The sequence below is a fragment of the Artibeus jamaicensis genome, unplaced genomic scaffold (genome assembly GCF_021234435.1).
Source record: "Artibeus jamaicensis isolate MK-2021 breed Jamaican fruit bat unplaced genomic scaffold, CSHL_Jam_final contig_402, whole genome shotgun sequence".
NCBI lineage: Eukaryota > Metazoa > Chordata > Mammalia > Chiroptera > Phyllostomidae > Artibeus > Artibeus jamaicensis.
Genome location: NW_026521818.1, coordinates 18,182,661 through 18,202,730, shown reverse-complemented (window position 1 = coordinate 18,202,730; position 20,070 = coordinate 18,182,661). Strand labels below are relative to the sequence as shown.

The 20,070-nt window shown below is 42.1% G+C and overlaps 1 non-coding gene across 1 annotated transcript; it reads left to right on the top strand.

The window, feature by feature from the left end:
* The first annotated feature begins 5,411 nt into the window (after nucleotides 1-5,411).
* LOC119044033 (small nucleolar RNA SNORA66) lies at nucleotides 5,412-5,544 on the top strand. The gene has a single exon (XR_005081536.2). It is a non-coding gene; the product is annotated as a small nucleolar RNA SNORA66 (small nucleolar RNA).
* The last annotated feature ends 14,526 nt before the right edge of the window (nucleotides 5,545-20,070 follow it).

The window sequence follows — 20,070 nt, the reverse complement described above, 5'->3', positions numbered from 1 at the left end:
AGCAGAACTTTTTCCAATGCTCGCAGATGGCAGTAGCAGTCACAAAATATGCATTATCCTGTTCTGCCACATTCATTGGGCTGGATCATATCGTCTCAGAGACCCAGTTAACTTTGAAGAACATAATAGGTGCATATTGTAAAATGTGGGGGCAGGCGGCATAATTAGACTCTTAGTCTCTAAGTCTGAAATTCAGATGAAAGCAACAATTTTGGTTTCGTCTAACATCCAGGGTGTGTTTCCAATTAAACTGAAATCATAGTGAGCACCTTTGGCTTCTTCAAGATCTCTATCATGAGAACTAATTGTATGGTTCTGCCTCTCCCATCCCCCCTCCCCGCCCCCTTATTCTCAAAGTGCTGTTATCTTGCTCTACCTGAAAGTCTCCATCCAAGCCACAGGCAGGCACCATAGAATTTGTCTGATCTTCTTGGTGCCCTACAAGAAATGGCCCAGAACTGAAGGCGGTGTTGGGTCAGATTAGATGTGGTGACTTTGAGTTCCAGTCTGTCACTGACCAGGACACCCTTTCATTCATTTCTACCCCACCTTCCACCAAATACTTAGGGTTCTTTATCAGTCAAGTAATCGTTTATAACAGAAATACTGGAGGAATTCTTAGGCCTATCTTTTGGTGAACGTGTCTCATAAGACCACACCTTTCCTGGTCTAAATGAGAATTTCAAACATCTCCTAGAGGTTTCCTGCTTAAGTTCATGGAATGGGTCTTACAATCAGCCCCAAATGACAGTCCTCCCCGCACCATAAGCCAGACCTCGTCCAACTCCTCTTTGCATCCCTAGTACCCACCATCCTGCCTGCTATGAGGAAGCTCAATAAATATCTGGTACATAAGCATAACTTATTCATCTTTCTACTAGAACGTACTTCTCAGAGGGAGTAACCACGTGGGCTTGGATTCCACATAGGCCGGACAAATTTCATGTACAGGGAAAGAACTTAAAACATTTTTTAATACATACTTAACAAATTAAAGAAAAAGTAGCAAGTTCGGCAAATATAAAAGAGATTTCAAATACAAAGAGTCTTTAGTCAAATTGTAGAGCCCAAGCAAGGCACCTCAAAAGATCAATCAAAATACTCAGGGCTTTGTGCCCAGAACCGGATGAGGGGCCCCAGACGCTGGCCAGGAGAAACCACGGTGCACTGGGGATTTCAGGAGAGGCCTCCAGGGAGAGGTGGGACCTCCAGGGTGCAAAGGAAGACCAAGCCAGCCACTCCCACCCACCCACGGGGGTTCTGAAATTGTCACACCCTACTCTTTTCAGTTGGATGATGAGTCAAACCAAAACTGTCATCAAAGTTGCTAGGCTTTTCCCCCTGTTCTTTTTGCACCTAAAGCATAACAGTGAAAATAAAAAGACAATGAAAACCTCTGCAATAAAATCGTGCACTTGGAGGACTGACTCATTTATTGTCTTTGGCAAGTGTCCACCAGAGTTGTAACTCCAGGTCTCTCCCTACCAGGAGTTTGTGTGGGCGGAGGGGGTGGAGGAGGACTGACTTCATTCCCTCACGAGCTTTTGCTCATCCAGCCTCAGAAAACCCTCCTTTATCTAGAGTTTACACGGGACCGGGTCTAATGGAATCTCACGTAAAGTTTTAACTGTTTTTAAATAAGAAAAAATGAAACAAAAACCTAGTACTGAATTGTACATTTTAAGATGGTTAATAGTTTTAAGTTTATATTATGTGAATTTTAGCTCAATTTTAAAATAATGATTGGGGGAATCTTAATTTGCTATCTGTTAAAATCTTTCCAAGGTCATGAAATCTGTCCATCCTGTCTGTGTTTGTAAAGGCTGGACCAGGCCAAAAGGAATTTAGCAAGGGTGAGGAAGCCCTGGAACCTGAGTTTTAGTCCCAGCTCTGCTTCATTTCTTTTATAAAATACCCCTCAATTTATTTTATAAAATACCAGGATTGGAATTCCTGGTCACCTAGGTCTCTCCCAGAAGTAAACTGATTTAAAAGCAAGAGGCAGTCCTGGCTGGCGTAGCTCAGTGGATTGAGTGCGGGCCTTTGAACCAAACGATCATGGTTTGATTCCCCGTCAGGGCACATGCCTGGGTTGCAGGCCAGTTCCCAGCAGGGGCCAGTTCCCAGCAAGGGATGTACCAGAAGCAACCATACATTAATATTTCTCTCCTTCTCTTCCCTTCTAAAGATAAACAAATAAAATTTTTTTTAAAAAGCAAGAGGCAGTTACCATACATCCTCCTTCTTATCCTTCAAAAGAGATTCTTTTACCTTTCATTATTCAGTAGGTCTTTCACTGCCCACCCCACACCATGTAACAAAAGCACTAACTCCAAAGCAAATCACTTTCACTGGGTCTCCTTATCTAGGGCATATCCATTGAAAAAGCAACAGTATAACACATTCTGAGCCCCCCCAAAAAAGACTCCATAGACTCTTGCCCCCAGGAAGCATGCTATCTACTGATAACCAACCGATCATTTGTAAAAGCACAAATCACAGCACAGGTCCCCCAAGTGTTGAAGTAGTCACCAGATTGAGAGTAGAAGGAACCTGGAAAGGAGATGGATTCTGAGGCCCAGGTGCGTGGGGAAGGCCAGCAGTGCTGATCACTCAGGCAAAGGCTGGGGCCGGGCATTTGCAAAAATGAGCTGGGGACCGTCGAACAGGCCTTTACAGTCCTTTGTTAGTCCCATCTGGTGGATAGGAACTAGGGCCTGGTAGCTGAGATGTGCAGCTGTACACAATATTCTTCTTAACCACAAAGAGAGAAATGGTTACTTTATGGTGTAGAAAACTGGCAGCACCTTCTTTTTTTTTTAATTTTATTTAGTTGTTTTTCGAGTACAGTTTTTTTGTCTATTTCTCCCATCCCAGCCCCCCCTGCCCCGTCTCCCCACCTCCCTCCCATTCCCCCCCCAGTCCTCATCCCTGTGTCTTTCATACTTGTTCCTCAAAATCCCTCCCCATTTTTCCCCTTAAATTCCCTTCCCTCTCCCCTCTGGTCGCTGCCCACTTGTTCTCTGTTTCAGTGTCTTTGTTTTTATTCTGTTTGCTTGTTTGTTTTGTTGTTTAGCTTCCTGTTAAAGGTGAGATCATATGGTATTTGTCTTTCAATGCCTGGCCTATTTCACTCAGGATAATGCTTTCCAGTTCCATCCATGTTGTTGCAAAGGGTAGTAGCTCCTTCTTTCTCTCTGCTGCATAGAATTCCATTGTGTATATGTACCACAATTTTTTGATCCATTCATTTACTGACGGGCACCTAGGTTGCTTCCAACTCTTGGCTATTGTAAATTGTGCTGCTATGAACATTGTGGTGCATAGGTTCTTTGAAATTGATGTTTTAGGATTCTTGGGATATAATCCTAGCAGTGGAATTGCTGGGTCAAAGGCAGGTCGATTTTTATTTTTCTGAGAAAATTCCATGCTGTTTTCCATAATGGTTGTACCAGTCTGCAATCCCACCAACAGTGGACTAAGGACCCCTTTTCCCCACACCCTCTCCAACATTTGTTGTTTGTTGCTTTGTCTATTATAGCCATCCTGACTGGTGTAAAGTGGTATCTCATTGTGGTTTTAATTTGCATCTCTCTGATAGCTAACGATATTGAGCATCTCTTCATGTGTCTCTGGATATTCTGTATGTCCTCTTTGGAGAAGTGTCTGTTCAAGTCCTTTTCCCATTTTTTAATTGGGTCTGGCAGCACCTTCTTATCCATGGATCAAAGTTAAAATCAAGTGATAGAGTACAAATTGGCATCATGTGCTCCCTGATATTGAGAATTCTGTGGAATTGCTGCCAGAAGTACCTAATCTGATTTTAATCATAAGGAAACACCAGGTAAACCCAAACCAAAAGACAGCTCTTCAAAAATATTATCATGACAGAAAAAAAGAGAGACTTCTTTCATTTAGTGTAATGTTTTCAAGATTCGTCCATGTAGCAGTATCTTATCAGTACTCCATTCCTTTCAATGACTAAATAATAGTCTGCTTTATGGATATGTCGTATATTATGTGTTCATCAGTTAATGGACATCTTGGGTTTGGGCTATTAGGGATAATGCTGGTGAGAACATTCATGCACACATTTTTGTGTGGTCACATGTTTCAGTCCCCCTGGCTCTGTGCATAGGAGTGGAATTTCTGGCTCACACAGGGCACCACCAGGGCTGCCGTAACCAAGCACCACGGATCAATTTCCTCTCAGTTCTGAAAGTTAGACGCCCGAAATCAAGGGGTCGGCAGGTTTGGTTGCTTCTGTTCCCTTCAAATGCGACCGCAGGCAGAAAAGTAACTTTTCTTTTTCTAAAATTGTTTACTTTGATGAGAGAACTTCTAGGGATATTGTCATGTTGACAAAAAAAGATGAAAGGAAAAATGGGCGTGCACATAAACAGAAAATTCCTTTCTTCCACATGTGGTTAATAACCATTGAAAACTTCAGAATCTTTATACTATTGGTGCTTTCTAAGAAATCAGTGAATTAAAAAGAAATTCAGAGGCTGAAAGAATTTTAACGTAGTTTTATTGTATTTATTTATTTTTAAATCCTCACCCAAGGATACGGTTATTGATTTTTTTAGGGTGGTGGGGAGAGAAAGGGAGACAGAGACATTGATCAGTTGCTTCTTGTATGTGCCCTGACTGGGGATCGACCCTGCAACCCAGGGTCAGGATGATGCTCCAGTCAATCAAGCCACTTCGTCCGAGGGAGGGTAGTTTTATTTTCATGTATGAGATGCCTTTTGGAATAATTTTTAGTCTTTTTGATACCATAAAAAGTATTTTAAAGAAATCTATACTTTTTGTGTTAAATAGTGTGATGTGGGGGGCCTTACTTTTTAAAAGGTAAGGTCTCACAGAGAGCCTGAAAGAGTTCATTAGAAACAGCTAAGGGGAAAGGTGGAATGTCCCAAAGGAGCTGGGGAGGGCTGGCCTTCTGACCCCCAGTGAGCGGCTGGCCTCTGGTCCTGCTGGCCCTTGGGGTCAAGTAGAGCACTGGAGCATTGCTCACCTACAGCCACAGTGTATGGATCCAATCCATCCAAGAGAGTACTGTCCAGAGAGGTGTGTCTGAAATTAATTGTCAGCCCTGCAAGTGGCCCAAGGCAGGTGTTGGGAGACTGTGCAAAGCCAGGCAGGAAGATAAGGAAGGGGAACAGGTCCCAAGGCAGAGGAACAATTTCCGAGGCTTTAGTAATTGCCTAAAGCTGACCTTTACATTTTGCTAACAGCATGTTGCTTGGTCAGGCTGGATGCTTCAGAATGTTTCAAAATAGAACACAGGAGGAATAAGAAAGTTTAAAAGAGGATTGAGGTTGATGTCACAAAACTAGGGTCAAACTGAACAGAAACAGGTGGCTCTGACAAACCAAAAAAATTTAAATCAAGAGTCAATGATTTGGGTGCAGACTCGATCACTAACTCTGCATGATGTTGCAGAAGTGAAGGGAACCAGGTTTGCTAAAGTAATTGTGATGATAGAAATGTATTGGCCTCAGAAGCTACTGAGGTGGTCCATTCTATCCTAGGATTTATGTGTAAAAAAAAGGATTTAATTATTTGGGAGAGCTGATTGAGTCAGTAACCTCTAATAAATTTTTAGAGGAGAGTTTATGTAGGTTTAAAACTCTTGCAATCAGCTTGACAGATGGTGCACAGGATCAAAAAAGTGAGGGTATTGAACATTAGGACTTAAAGTACAATTTTTTTTGTCCTTAAAATTCTTTTAACTTTCTTTGCCCTCATCCTTGGTATTACACAACTTTCTTAAGGTGCCTAAAAGGAACTGATTCCTGTTTTGTAATAGCACACATCTATATAAAAATACTCTGTAAGAGGAGGTGTTGTTTTGTTTTCTTAGTCTGCATTCCCAAAGGTCTCACGCCCAATGGGAGTGCCTGCCACAGTACTCAGAAGGCACCCATGATCGTTTGGTCACTGTATATGGAGTGAAGGCAAACAGCATCTCTATTTTTAAGTGTATTTTTTAAGTACAGCACATAATCATATATGCTACTGCATTGTCCCCTTTTGCCCCACTCTGTCTGGTACCCTACTTCCCTCCAGCAGTTCCCCCCACCCTGCTTAGTTCATGTCCACGGAGCATGCATATCAGTTCTTTGGCTTCTCCATTTCCTACACTGTTCTTAATACCCCCAGGTCTATTTTGTACCTACCTATTATGATTCTTAGTCCCTGAAACTCCCCCACCTCATTCTCCCCCATCCCCATCCCAGCTGATAACCCTCCAAATGATCTCCGTATCTATGATTCCGTTCTGATTCTGGTTGTTTGCTTCTGTTTTTGTTTTTTAGATTCAGTTGTTGATAATTGTGAGTTTGTTGTCATTTTAATGTTAATAGTTTTGATCTTCTTTTTAAAAATAAGTCCCTTTAATGTTTCATGTAATAATGGCTTGGTGATGATGAGCTCCTTTACCTTTACCTTATCTGGGAAGCACTTTATCTGCCCTTTGATTCTAAATTGGAGCTTTGCTGGATAGAGTAATCTTAGATGTAGGTCCTTGCTTTTCATCACTTTGAATACATCTTGCCAGTCCTTTCTTGCCTGCAGTTTCTTTTGAGAAATCAACTGATAGCCTTATTGGAACTCTTTTGTAGGTAATTCTCTGCCTTTCTCTTGCTGCTTTTAAAATTCTCTCTTCATCTTTAATCTTTGGCCTTTTAATGGTGATATGTCTTGGTGTGGCCCTCTTTAGGTCCAACTTGTTTGGGATTCTCTGTGCTTCTTGGACTTGTATGTCTGTTTCATTCACCAAATTAGGAAAATGTTCTTTCATTGTTTTTTCCAAATAAGTTTTCAATTTCTTGCTCTTTATCTTCTCCTTCTGGCACCCCTGTGATTCATATGTTGGCACTTTTGGGGATGTCCCAGAGTCTTCTTTTTAAAAAATTTAAAAAATTATCTATGTATTTTTAGAGAGAAGGGAAGGGAAGGAGAAAGAGAGGGAGAGAAACAGCCATCTGTGTTTGCTTCTCATGTGGTCCCCACTGGGGACACAGCCCACAACCCGGGCATGTGACTGGGAATGGAACTGGTGACCCTTTGGTTCACAGGCCAGCACTCAATCCACTGAGCCATAGCAGTTAGGTCCCAAAGTCTTCTTATACTCTTCTTGGTTTTTTTAATTCTTGTTTCTTTTTCCCATTCTGGTTGAATGTTCATTTCTTCCTTATGTTCCAAATCATTGATTTGAATCCCAGCTTTCTTCCTTCACTCTTTGTTTCCTATGGATTTTTATTTCACTTAGTGTAACCTTCAGTTCTTCCCTAATGTTTTTGCTGTATTCGATGAGTTCTCTGAACATCCTGATCACCAGTGTTTTGAACTCTGCATCAAATAAGTTGTCTATCTCCATTTTGTTTAGCACTTTCTCTGGAGTTTTGATCTGTATTTTTATTTGGGACATGCTTCTTTGTTTCCTCAACTTGGCAGCCTCCTGTGCTTGTTTCTATGTATTAGGTAGAGCTGCTTTGACTCCCTGTCTTAGTGCATCTGTTAAATTGTATGGGGCAGAGCCTTAGGTATTCGCCAGGGTGGGGCAATCGCTTTCTTGCTTTGTGGCTCTGTGTGGTGGGAAGGGTCAGAGAGGGGGCAGTACCACTGCCTGGTTTCTGGAGGTTTGCCCGGCACTTGTCCTTGTTTCCAGTCAACTCACCCACTTCCCGTATGTGACTGGCCCTCTTTTAGCTGTTGTCCTGGTAGTGATTCCCAGAGAGAGTGGGTTTGCAATCGTTCTAAGTCCATGCAGGCCCTTTTTCTCCTGAGAAACCGGCAGTTTCTTCCACCACCCCAACCCCCATTGAGTTTTACAGCCAGAAGTTACGGGGCTTTATCTTCCTAGCACTGGAACCCTGGGCTGAGCCTGGCCTGGGGCTGGGATCGCTTGCTCCCACAGTATCCCTTCTGTCTTTATCCACCACATGTGGATGTGGCACCGCTCATCCCACTGCTGCCACCTCTCTACACCATGCCACATGCTCTCTGCCCTGGCTCTGTGACTCTGCCCCTCCTGCCCGTCTGGGTGAACGTGGCTTCTTTAAATCCTTGGTTGTCAGACTTCCATACAGTTCAATTTTCTGGCAGTTCTGGGTGTTTTTTTGTTTTGAGGTTAGTTGTAATTCTTCTGGTGGTTGTGCAAGGAGGCAAAATGTGTCTATCCACTCCTCCAACTAGACCGGACATCCCCAAATAGCATCTTTAGAGCAGGACCAAAACTCCCAGGCATATGTTAGACACTTGATTTTGGCAAATTGGAGCTCAAATATTTCCATAAGAAACAATATGATTCTATTTATTTCTCAATCACTGAAGGTGAAATTGCCTTTTCCCCAAACTCAAGCACAAATCCAATCTGCAGAATTAGATCTATAGGACTACCTTTTGTTCTGAACAAAAGGTATCATCAGAGAAGTAGATCAATTTGGTTGTGCTAGTGTAGCATTTACAGAAAAATCCCTCAAATAGAGCCACTTTTGTAACCTGCTTAAATCAAGAAATAGGACCGACTCTGCAAATACTGAGGGTCTACTATATAGACCATTCCAGTTATGATATCCGAGGAAAACCATTAAAGAATATTGGAGACGTTTCACTTTTCCAAGCATTTGGATTCCTAGTCACTTAATCAAATCCCTTTAGCATCAGACCCTTGGGATGTTTAAAGGAATTGCCCAAATGGAACAGAACAACAAAAACAGATTATTTAAGATATTAATTTAGTGACAGGATCAGTCCATCAAATTTCTCCAAAAATGATTCAAAACATCAGACATATTCTTTTTTGTTCCATGAATATCCAGAATTCCTGGAAAGGAGGAGTAAATAACAGCGGGAATACACAAAAGTTACACTTTTATGGATTTTTTTCAAAGGGTCAATTCTTTTTTTTCCTTAAGGATTTTATTTATTTTCAGAGAGAGGGGAAGGGAGGGAGGAGAAGGGAGAGAAACATGAGTGTGAGAGAGAAACATTTGGCTGCTCCTGACACACTCCCAGTGAGGAACCTGGCCTGCGACCCAGGTGCGCACCCCGACAGGAAATCAAACCCGCCACCTTCCAGTCCACAGGCCGGCACCCAATCCACTGAGCCACACCAGTCAGGGCTTGAAGAGCCAATTCCTTAAAGTACTATGTAGTTTTAGACTCAAGTAGCCAACAGATACTTATATTTGAATTTGCTTTTAGAAAAGAAAAGATGAATCTTCCAGGAAACCTAATTATTGTCTTCTTAATAAGGCCAATATTAAACAACACCAGAAACATGGAGAAAACCATAACTTGTGGAGGGAATCTTTCCAGTCCAGTCCTCCAACCAGAATGCATAGGTCTGCCTCGGAGCCTGTTTGTTCACTGGGATTTCTGTCCCAGTGGGGATGATATCGCAGCGGACCGATGGGCGCAGCACCAGTCAGGCTGCGGTCTCCCCGGCCACGAGCACTTCAGAAATACACGTCTAAGCCAGCCTTGGCCAGGAGCCCACACAATACAGTAATCCGCTTGGACAGCTAGAGGGTGAAGCTGGGTCAGAGATAAGTAGTGCCGCTTGAGTGCTCATAACTCACCTGTCACCTGACATGCCCAGGCACAGGGCTGCGCGGCACAGGTGTGCTGGTCGTGCCTGCCTCGGGCTTCAAGACTCCAAGTACCGACCTCTGCTGCTGGAAGTGCACGCGCCCTGAAACTTAACACTTGCCAAAGTGAGTCAATCTCCTAAATGTACACATGGACTCTAGATTTAACTGCTGATATAAAATCCTCGGTGTTTTTTACATTATAATTTTAAATTCTACTGGGTTTGATTTCATTCATTCGATAAATATTTATTGAGTGCTTGCTGTGTGTTAGGGTTTTCCTTATGGCTGAGCCAAACAGGGAAAAGAGCGGCCAAGGTTTGCCCTGTTCAATCTCCTTCCAAGTGAGCGAACTCCCAAAGGAGCTGGCAGATCAGAGTTGCTGTTTTCTGTGGCAGCTGCCAGCTGCAGGGAAACAACAGTGTCATAGCTTACTTGGTGACAGACAGAAGTGATAGCTTGACTTAAAAAAAAAAAGGCTAGTTTAAGAACAACAACATAAAAAGCCAAATAATTGTAGTTACACAAGTTTAAGGAATGAGGTATGGAAGTATAATTTAGATAAGATCTTTGGCGGTGCCAACATAGTAGTGGGTCTGGAAATAATTGCGATGACAAAATAGTTTAGAGCCCTCCGTGGGCTCCCTTCCTCTTCTGGAGGAGCATTAATTAGAGGAGCCGGCATGCTGTCTGTTTCCGTGGCGGAAGCCCAGTCCACGGCAGTCTGAGCGTGAGAGTTTATTGGCTTGTGTAACTGGCAAATTCAGGATAGGGCTGGTGTGACCATAACAGATGCAGGATCTCAGATATGCTCGTCAGGTCTGTCTCACCTTTGTTTTGTCACTGTTCTGGAACTGTTCTTTCCTATGCAGGTGGGCTTTTTCCACATGGCAGGGAAATGATCAGACAATATTCCCTAGTTAACATCTGTCAGCACCTCCATAATACAAAAAAAAAAAAAAAGAAAAAAGAAAGAAAGAAAGAAACCAAAGCACGTTCTCCTCTAACTCTAAATGTAAAAGCCCAGGGCTAAACTTGGGTGGTGTGCTTTTGTCTACCAAAGCCTGTTAAACGGGATATTAGGAATGTCTGGAATGTTCTGTGCCCACTAGAGAACAGGGTCATGGTGTCGCAGCCCTGACTCGCACCTCAGCTCCTGCCGTCTGAGGCATTATGGATGAGACAAGACAAATTCACACGGATTACCGAGACCTGTGGAGGAAAAGGGACGGCACTGCCACTCTCTCAGGGAGAGGAGCATCTCGACCCTTGCCTTGACAAGCTTTTATAGCTTTTCTGGGCACATTACATGATGGTCCTCATTCACTATGCACAGGTTCGCTTTAGGTGGTTACCTTTTGCAGAAAACAAAGGAGAGGATGCCAATATCCTTCATTACGGAAGAAGGATATTTGCAAATGCAAAGGGAAAAGTGGTTGAACTGGTTATACTCTTTCTTGGAAGGTTTAGTGTGGATTTTAGGAAGTTACTTTAAAGATGTGCAGTAAATGTTTGCTGTCTCAATTCAGAGTGAGGGATTTTTAGCAAAAAGCAAGTCTCAAAGTGGCCTAGGTACAATGCAGGCCTGATTCCCCACGGAGGAACCTATCCGTAGGCGTGGGTCCTGTGCGTCTCTAAGTGAGAGCTGGGCCCAGGCCACACAGAGTGGTCTCCTACAAGCCCCACCAAAATCAGACAGTTGCATTGCTGTGGGAGAGAACTAATTCCCCAAAGGAAGAAGAACTATGCAAACAAAGCCGAAAACATTCCTGACAATTCCAACCCTGAACTTGAAATCTGACCTTACTTCTTGGTACAGCTATATTCCATAGACGGTTTGACTAATATGGTTATATTTCTGGCTCATCGGTTCCTAAACTTTATCAGACATCAGAAACCCCTGGAGGGCTTGTGCAAGCACAGATTGCTGGGAACCGCACCAGCATTTCTGATTTCATAGGTCTCTTTCAAAGTGATGCTGATGCTGCTGGTCTGAGGACCACACTCTGAGAACATAGGATTTCTTTTTTCATTATTAAAGAGCTTCTATCGGCCCTGGCTAGTGTGGCTCAGTGGACTGAGTGCTGGCCTGCAAACTGAAAGGTCGCTGGTTTGATTCCCAGTCAGGGCACATGCCTGGGTTGCAAGCCAGGTCCCCAGTAGGGGGTGCTCCGGAGGCAACCACACACTGATGTTTCTTTCCCTCTCTTTCTCCTTCCCTTCCCCTCTCTCTAAAAATAAATAATAAAATAAAATCTTTAAAAGGAAAAGAGCTTCTTATCCAACAAATACCATTCCTGAGTATATTTCACAGGTAAAATCTTCCTAACCTTCAAGGAGCCGACCATTGTGTTGCCTTGGGCGAGTTACTCAGCCGATTTGCCGACTTTTTCTTGTGCGAAATGAAACTAATGGTACTTATGTCATATGGTCACTGCAGAAAGTAAATGGTTTCACACGTGTAACATACTTAGAAGTATGTATTATATAATATACAAGTGTTCATAAGTTTTTTAACTGCTCCAGAGAATAGAGGGAAACCACCCAAAGCATTTTAAAATGGAATCAAAACATCTATCAAATCCTGAAAATGGTTATGCACACCAAGCTCACCTACAAAGTAACCATGAAAATCATGAATAAAATATTAGCAGATAGACTCTAGCTATACAGTAAAAGATACGATATCACAACCAAGTGGGTTTTATTCCCAAAATGGGAAGATGGCCCAGATAAATCTACAAATATAGTTACTATAGTAATAGGTCTGAAGCAAAAATTCCTAGGGTCATTTCAAATGCTGGAAAGGTCATCAATACTGACTGCTGGTGGGACTTTCTAGTGAAGTCAGAATAGATGGGTAGCAGACATTTGCCATTTCTATTTTTGGCTAGCCAGTAGCAGCATCGTATTCTGGGATGTGGAGTTTGTGTGAACTTTGGTGGGACGTGGGGCCCCCCTATAAAAGCTAGGCACTAGCTTTTCCAGCCCCTGGAAGCCACACTATGTGCACCAGCCTGGCCAGCTAGAGGTCCTCACCTGGGACTCCGAGGCAGGAGGGGGTAATGCGAAGAAGCAGGGGAGGACTGGGACTCTTCCTGGTGGCCACAGCAATGGCAGGGTTCAGAATCTGCAGGGATTTCTCAACCTGACTCCTCTGGGGGCATTATTTTAGCTGCATTCTGGCTTCCCAGACTTTTTTCTTTTCGAAGAGATAAAATCTGACTTTATTTTTACAAGATCAATATTAGTGTATCTTATAAAGTGGGGGAAAAGCATTCCAGGCAGAGGGAATGGAATGCATTAGGTTTGTTCTGACAACCCAAGGGATAAAACTAGTAATGATGGGTACACGCTACAGGAAGCCAAAGAAAACGGGAACAGGGCAAAGGAGTCCTGGTATTTAGACAGAGACCAGTGGGTCACCACTCGGTAGGAATGTTGCAGAGGACTCAACCTGTGAGATGGGTGCTTGGGCCAGATGAATTCATATTTGCAAACCTGAGATTTATTATTGGATGCTTCTCAGTCAAGGAACAAGCTAGACCTCAAACTCCAGGGGAACCCCCAATTCCATGATTCCCACTCCTTCTTGTTCTTATAGGTTGAGTTTGTATCCTGAGCCTTCTCAGAGATTTCATAAGCCATCAATGGCCTTCCTTTTTTTCCCCCTTTAAATTATCCAGACCTGTTTGGGATGTCTGAAAGCAAGAAATCTGGCTAGTGCAAGGTGAATATCTTTTTGATCTGATATTAAAAGTAAAGATCTCAGCTGTGACTAAGTAGTTCAGCTGGTTGGAGCATCATCCCGATATAGCAAGTTTGCAGGTTCTATCCCCAGTCAGGGCACACATAAGAGTCAATCAATGAACACGTGGATGAGTGAAACAACAAGTTGATGTTTCTCTTCTCTTCCTCTCTAAAAAATCAGTAAGTTAAAAATTTAAGTGTAGACTTCAAGCCAAATGCTAACATTATATCTAATGGTGAAACACCACAAATATTCCCATCTTTTCCCGAGTATGGATAGACTTAAATTTTTTAAATTATAGTTGACAGTGAATACTATTTTATACTGGTTTCAGGTATACAACATAGCAGTCACACATTTATACAGTTTACAAAGTGATTCCCCCCAAAACTCTAGTGCTCGTTTGGCCCACACATAGTTATTCCAGTGTTACTGACTTTATTTCCTATGCTGCATTTTATATCCCCATCACTCTTCTGTAACCACCAACTTACACCCATCCCGTCTGGCCACCTTCGATTTGCAGAAACGGTCCCATGAATGTCAGCAGCGACACAAGGTGACCTCTATCCCGTAGGAGTTTTTAGGGAGAAGACGGTGGCAGGAAACAACTCGCATTTCGCCAAACCCACGAGCGCTGCTGTGGGCAAGGTTTGCCAGGTGGCCAATAGAAGGCCCGCATCAAGTTAAGGAGAGACCGCCACAAACCAGGCGGAAGGAGCTGCAACGAGGGAACTTGATAACATGTCTAACGTATCTTAAAAGGCTTAACAAATTTGCATGCTCTCGTCTCAGCAGTTTACTTCTGGGGACTTGGCCTAAGAAAATAATCAGGGCTGAGAACAAAAACTTGTGTGTAAAGGGAAGAAAGTGTGCACCTGGCCACCATGGACAGCAAACAGTCTCTCTTTAATGTAGGAAACACGGTTTCTTTTTCTTCTTCTCCCGCCTCCTCCCCTGTTCTCCTTCCTCCCTTCTATTTTCTACTTCTTCTCCTCCTCCTCCTCCCCCTCTTTCTCCTCCTTTTTTCTTCCTCTCCCTCCCCTTCCTTCTCCTTCTCCATCTTCTTTTCCCTCTTTCTCTCTCTCTCATTTTGTCATACCTTAAAATGCCTTTTATTGATAATAGACGAGGGACAAGGTCCTGCGCAGATGGATTGGACTTAGCCCTCCTTGCTTCAGGGAGTAGGGCCTGGACCAAAAAAGTAAACGGTACATGGACCAAATTTAGGCTTAACTTTCAAAACACCTTTTTAAAAATGTTCCCAAACATAGAATAAGGTGCTTCAGAGAAGAGTGAATCCCAAGATCTGTGGAAATAGGCTGGACTACTCTTGGCAGAGACTTCAATATTGGGTGTGTCGTTAATAAGTCTTTAAATCACCAAAAACTTCAAGGAAGGCAGTCTAACTGAGATGTTTTTTTCAAAGCTGAACATGCTCAGGTTGCTCGTTCAGCCGCAGCTTGTGTAACACGTGTCAAAGCCTCACGTTCCTGATTTCTCCCCATGAGAAGTGTGCAGTCGTCTCTTCTGTATAAAACAAGACATCCAGGATTGACGGTCATCACTCTGGAGTGCAGAGAAAGGAATTGTCGTCTACACTTTTCTATTGATGCAGACCAAGGTCACAGCAGCCAATTTTTTTTTGGTGGAAACCTCAAAATGGGTGTATCCTAATATAACTGCTGGCTATGTTCCCTAAATCACTTTCGCATGAGCTGTCGGTAAACCCTGCTTTTGCTAAAGGCAGGGCTGTGCTCTTGTGAGCCTGAAATGTGCTCAGGGATAAGTTCTAGCAACAGAAGGACTAATCCATTCAACATCATTAATCTGTGTCTCCAGGTTCAAGGCTATCTAATTTTTTAGTCACAAGTTGTATCTTTTCATAAAAGAATGATTGTAACTCACTTTTTAGTCTTTAAGGGTTTGAAAAAAGATTAAAACTGACTTAAGAGTTAGCAACAGTTAGTAAATTTTATAGGATTTTTCAAAGTACCACACTGTTGCCCTTTTGTCCCAGTTTAGCTTAGAGTTAAAACCTCAGAAGTCAACGTCACACAAGCAGGGTGTCAGCGCTCAGACTGCAGGGCTTGGAGCTGCTGCGCATGCAAATCTGTCTAGCACAGGGAGTGGGATTCATCCAGTTCTAGGCTTTTAAATTTTTTGAAAGATTTTATTATTTGTATTTTAGGAACATAGGAATAGAGGGAGAAAGAGAGGGAGAGAAATATCTATCGGTTACCTCTCACATGTGCCCCAACCTGGGACCAACCCTGCAACACAGGCACGTGTCCTGACTGGGAATCAAACTGGTGACCTTTTGCTTTGCAATATGACTCTCAACCAACTGAGCCACGCTGGCTGGGCTCTAGGTTTTTAAAAAATATATTTAGGTCATTTAAAAATCTTGCAGATAATTCAACTGAAGCTAGTTTATCAGTTCAAAACAAATTACTTCATACTTCATCATTCTTTGGAATTGTATGTGTTTTAAATCCCATTTGGATTGTAACCTTATCCAATGTGCAAAGGAAAGAGTACAGAATATTTTTGGCTAACTTTGGTGTTAATATACTTGCAACATTTTATTCATCTAAAGGTATGGAAAGGCAACAAGGCTTCATTTGAAAACTCACTGCAAAAACACTGACCAACAGACCAAACTATTGATATGAACGTTTTACTCACCTGCATGCAGACGAACAGGGTATATTCAGGACCAGCCATTCCTCTCCACCTTACCCAGGGTCCAGGCATCCTGGGTGCAGTTTCTAGAAGTGGAGATTACAGAGTTAGGCAATGTCCTCTGAAATGTGAGTTGAGAAATAAATGCAGACCCCTCTGTCCATCCTTCCCTGGCCTTAAATTCTGCCTCCTCCTGATGGCCCAGTGCCATTTGTGAGCACATTGGAAGCTGTTTTCCCACCATCCCACTCAGTGGGAGATGGCTCCCTGCTTCCTTCTGGTGAGGGCTAGCAAGCCACAGAAACGCTGCTGAGCACCTGGAGCTGGTGCGCTGTGGGGCTGCAAAGCCTCTGTTGGGAATGGGGCTTGTCATTCCAGACAGACAAGCAGTGTTTGGTGTGCTGCTCTGGGTATCACGGAGGCGAAGGAGAGTGACTAGACAAGGATCGTTAACACAGTAACAGGGCAGAACTGTGAACCATCTTCACTGGCCTAGAGAGTGGATGGCCTCTGGGGCCTGACCTGCTGATGACTCTGGGCCTCCTTCTTCAAGCTGAACACTAATGCCTTTCTCCACCCACTCCTTCCTGTGTGGTCCCGCCCCTCCTTCTCTTTTTTCCTCCAGTGCAATCTTAATTTGAACAGAAGGGTGGGTGGGGAGAGGTGGGCAGGGAACTGTAAATGTGTATCTGAATTTTTTAATCTTCCCCTAGATCAGTGGCTTTGTAACATGGCAATAATGGAACTTATCCCCTAAAGCAAAGGATGACTTACAGCTAGCTCGCTGGGAGAGGCCCTCAATGTGCAAGTGAAGAATTTCAGTGAATGCATAGTGGAGAGGAAGGGATGGAGATTACACATTATTTGTCCTACGGAGTTTTTTACAACCAAATGACTTTAGAGAGAATGGTAATGGTTAACCTGTAACTCATAACCAACTAAAAATATTTGTATGGCTAGTTCCCCTGACTTCTATACATAAGGAACATGAGACAAAGCCATACAAATGAGAATAAAATATGTAGGGATCTCCCTTTATCATTTTTTTTCCTGGAGAATCCTTTTATCTCTCTATTGTGTTGGGTCTTTGTTTTCTCAAAACCTGTATCTTCCTTTATCTTGGTTTACTCTGTTAATTAAAGCCACAGCCTCTGGTAGCCTCCTGAGAAAGGGCATGTGAGTAGTTCTTTTTTTTATTTTTATTTTTTTAACTAGTATAGGACAGTTCACTGTGTGAATACATCACAGTTGGGTTTTTTAAATTATATTGCTGATAGGCTTTTGGATACTTTCCAGTTTGGGACTATTAGAAATAGTGCTCCCTCCATAGAAATTCTACAACTGTCTATCTTTGGTAACTTATCTAAGAATTTTTGTTGGGCACATAAATGAGTGAAATTTCAGTATAAGAAATGCATATGTTCATATTTAATAGCTATTGCCCAAGAGTTTTCCAAAGTTATTGGACTGAGTTACTCTGCCACCAGGAAGGTCTCAGATCGCCAGTCCTTTACAGCCTCGTCAGTCCCTGGTGTCTCTGCACTGTCGATCTCAGCCGTTCTTGTGGATAGGTAAAGGTAACTTGCTATAGAGTTTGTTCTTTTTTATTCGTTTTACTGGGGTGACACTGGTTAACAAAGTCTCACTGTAGTTTTAATTTGCATTTCCCTGACTGCTAATAAAGCCACACATCTTTTCATAGGCTTATTGGATATTTGGATGTCCTCTTTGGTGGATCTGTTTCAATAGTGTCCCTGTTTTTTTTTTCTTTTCTTCTACTTTTGTTTTTCTTCTCTTTTCTGTTTCTTCTTCTTCCCACATCCCCATATTTCTGTCCTTTTCTTATTCATTTGTAGGAGTTATTATATATTCTAGATCAGCCATTTTCAACATTTTTCATCTCATGGTACATGTAAACTAATTAATTATTAAAATTCTGAGCCACACCAAATACATTTTTTGCTGATCTGGTAAAAAATAGATACAGTTTTGATTCATTCAAATCAGATAGCTATTGTTGTGTTGGCTGTTGTCATTTTTTAAAATTTGACAATCTAAGGGCAAAGAGGTCAGTGGCCCTGACTAAACAGTCAGGTACTGTATGTTTTAAAAATTCTTGCAACACACCATTTGAAAATCTCTGTTCTACATTCAAGGTCTTTTTTCTTTATTAATTTTTATTTATTTTGAGAGTATGTTTATGAAAGCTGGGGACAGTGAAACAAGGAAGGGTTTAGGGTAGAAGAAGCAACAGGAGAGGCCAGGCAGGGTGCTTTGGCTCTCTGCAGTCAGAGAAAAGCAGGCCTTGTGGACAGGGTCAGGGAATTAGTGCGGGATGAGTGGCAGCTGCCCACTGCTCCCCTGGGTACAAGTTTCTGGGGACCCTTAGAGAGTTTAGGAGACGTGTGCCTGTGGGGGAAGGAGAGAAGGAAGGAAGGCATGGGCTTGCCTCCGGAGAGCACACACTACATCAAGTTCTTTATCAGATGGATGTATAATGAATATGCTCTCTTACTCCGTATATTGCTTTCATCATCTTTTTTTAAATACTGGGTAACTTTTTTTCTTTTTTTAATTTTTCTTTATTTATCTTTAGAAGGGAAGGGAAAGGAAGGGAAGAGGGAGAGAAACATCAATGTATGGTTGCTTCTCGTACATGCCCTGCTGGGAACTGGCCCCTGCTGAAAACTGGCCTGTAACCCAGACATGTGCCCTGACTGGGAATTGAACCTCGATCCTTTGGTTCACAGGCCCATGCTGAATCCACTGAGCTACACCAGCCAGGGCTGCTTTCATCATCTTTTAATGATATCTTTTAATGACTAGAAATTTTAAATAGTAATATAGCCTATTTTATATTTTTTCTTTTATGCTTAGTGCATTTTATGTCCTGTTTGAGGACTCTTTCCCTCTTCCAAGATTAAGAGGATCTTTTCCTATGTTTTTCTGTAAAAGCTTTATTGTTTTACCTTTCATCTGGAATTGCATCTGGAAAAAGTTTTCCTCACACACTGAAATGTTTCAACATGGTGAAGTAATCAATACATTGTCCCATGTAAGCTTAACCTTGCATTTCTGGAGTAAAGTCAGATTGATTATGAGATATTATCTTTTTTATATGTATATTGCTGAAATCAATTTGTAAATACTTTTCTTGAAATTTTTATTATCTTATGTTAATGAGTGAGGTAAATTATATTTCCTTATTCTAATACTTCCTTTTAGTATCAAGGTTATGCTAGTTTATGAAATAATTTGGAAAGGGTTTATTCTTTTTCAGTGTTCTAGATTAAGATTGTAATTACCTGGTACCTGAATTATTATTTTAAGATTTTATTTATTTATTGTTAGAGAGAAGGTAAAGAAGGGACAGAGAGAGGGAGAAAAACATTGATGTGCAAGGGCACACCCATTAGTAGCCCCTCGCACACCTCCAACCAGGGACCTGGCCTGCAAGCCAGGCATGCACCCTGACTAAGAGTCAAACCTGCGACCTTTCGGTTTGCAGGATGATGCCCAACCCACTGAGCCACACAAGTCAGGGCAGTACCTGAATTTTCTATAAAACTTGCTTGTAAAATCACTTGGAGCGTGTTGATTTTTTTTGGCAGGGTAAAATTTCAAACTACTGACTCATTCTATTTAATAATTATAAGACTATTTAGTTTTTCTACGTTGTCTTGATTGTTTGATTGTCATATTTTATATAAATTTGCATATTTTGTGAGCTTTCAAATTTATTAGTGCAAGATTTTTTTAATCTCCCCTGCATCTATACTGATGTATCTTTTTTTTATTGCTCATATTACTTATTTGTGTCTTCTTTTTCTTTCTTGTTCTGTCTTGCAAAGGGTGGTCAAATTTTTGGTCTCTTCCAATAAGCATCTTTAGAATTTTTTAATTTAGAGATTTATTATTTTTTTAAAGATTTATTTATTTATTTTTTTAGAGGGGAAGGGAAGGAGAGAGGGAGAGAAACATCAATGTATGGTTGCCTTTCGTGCATCCCCTGCTGGGAACTGGCCTGCAGGG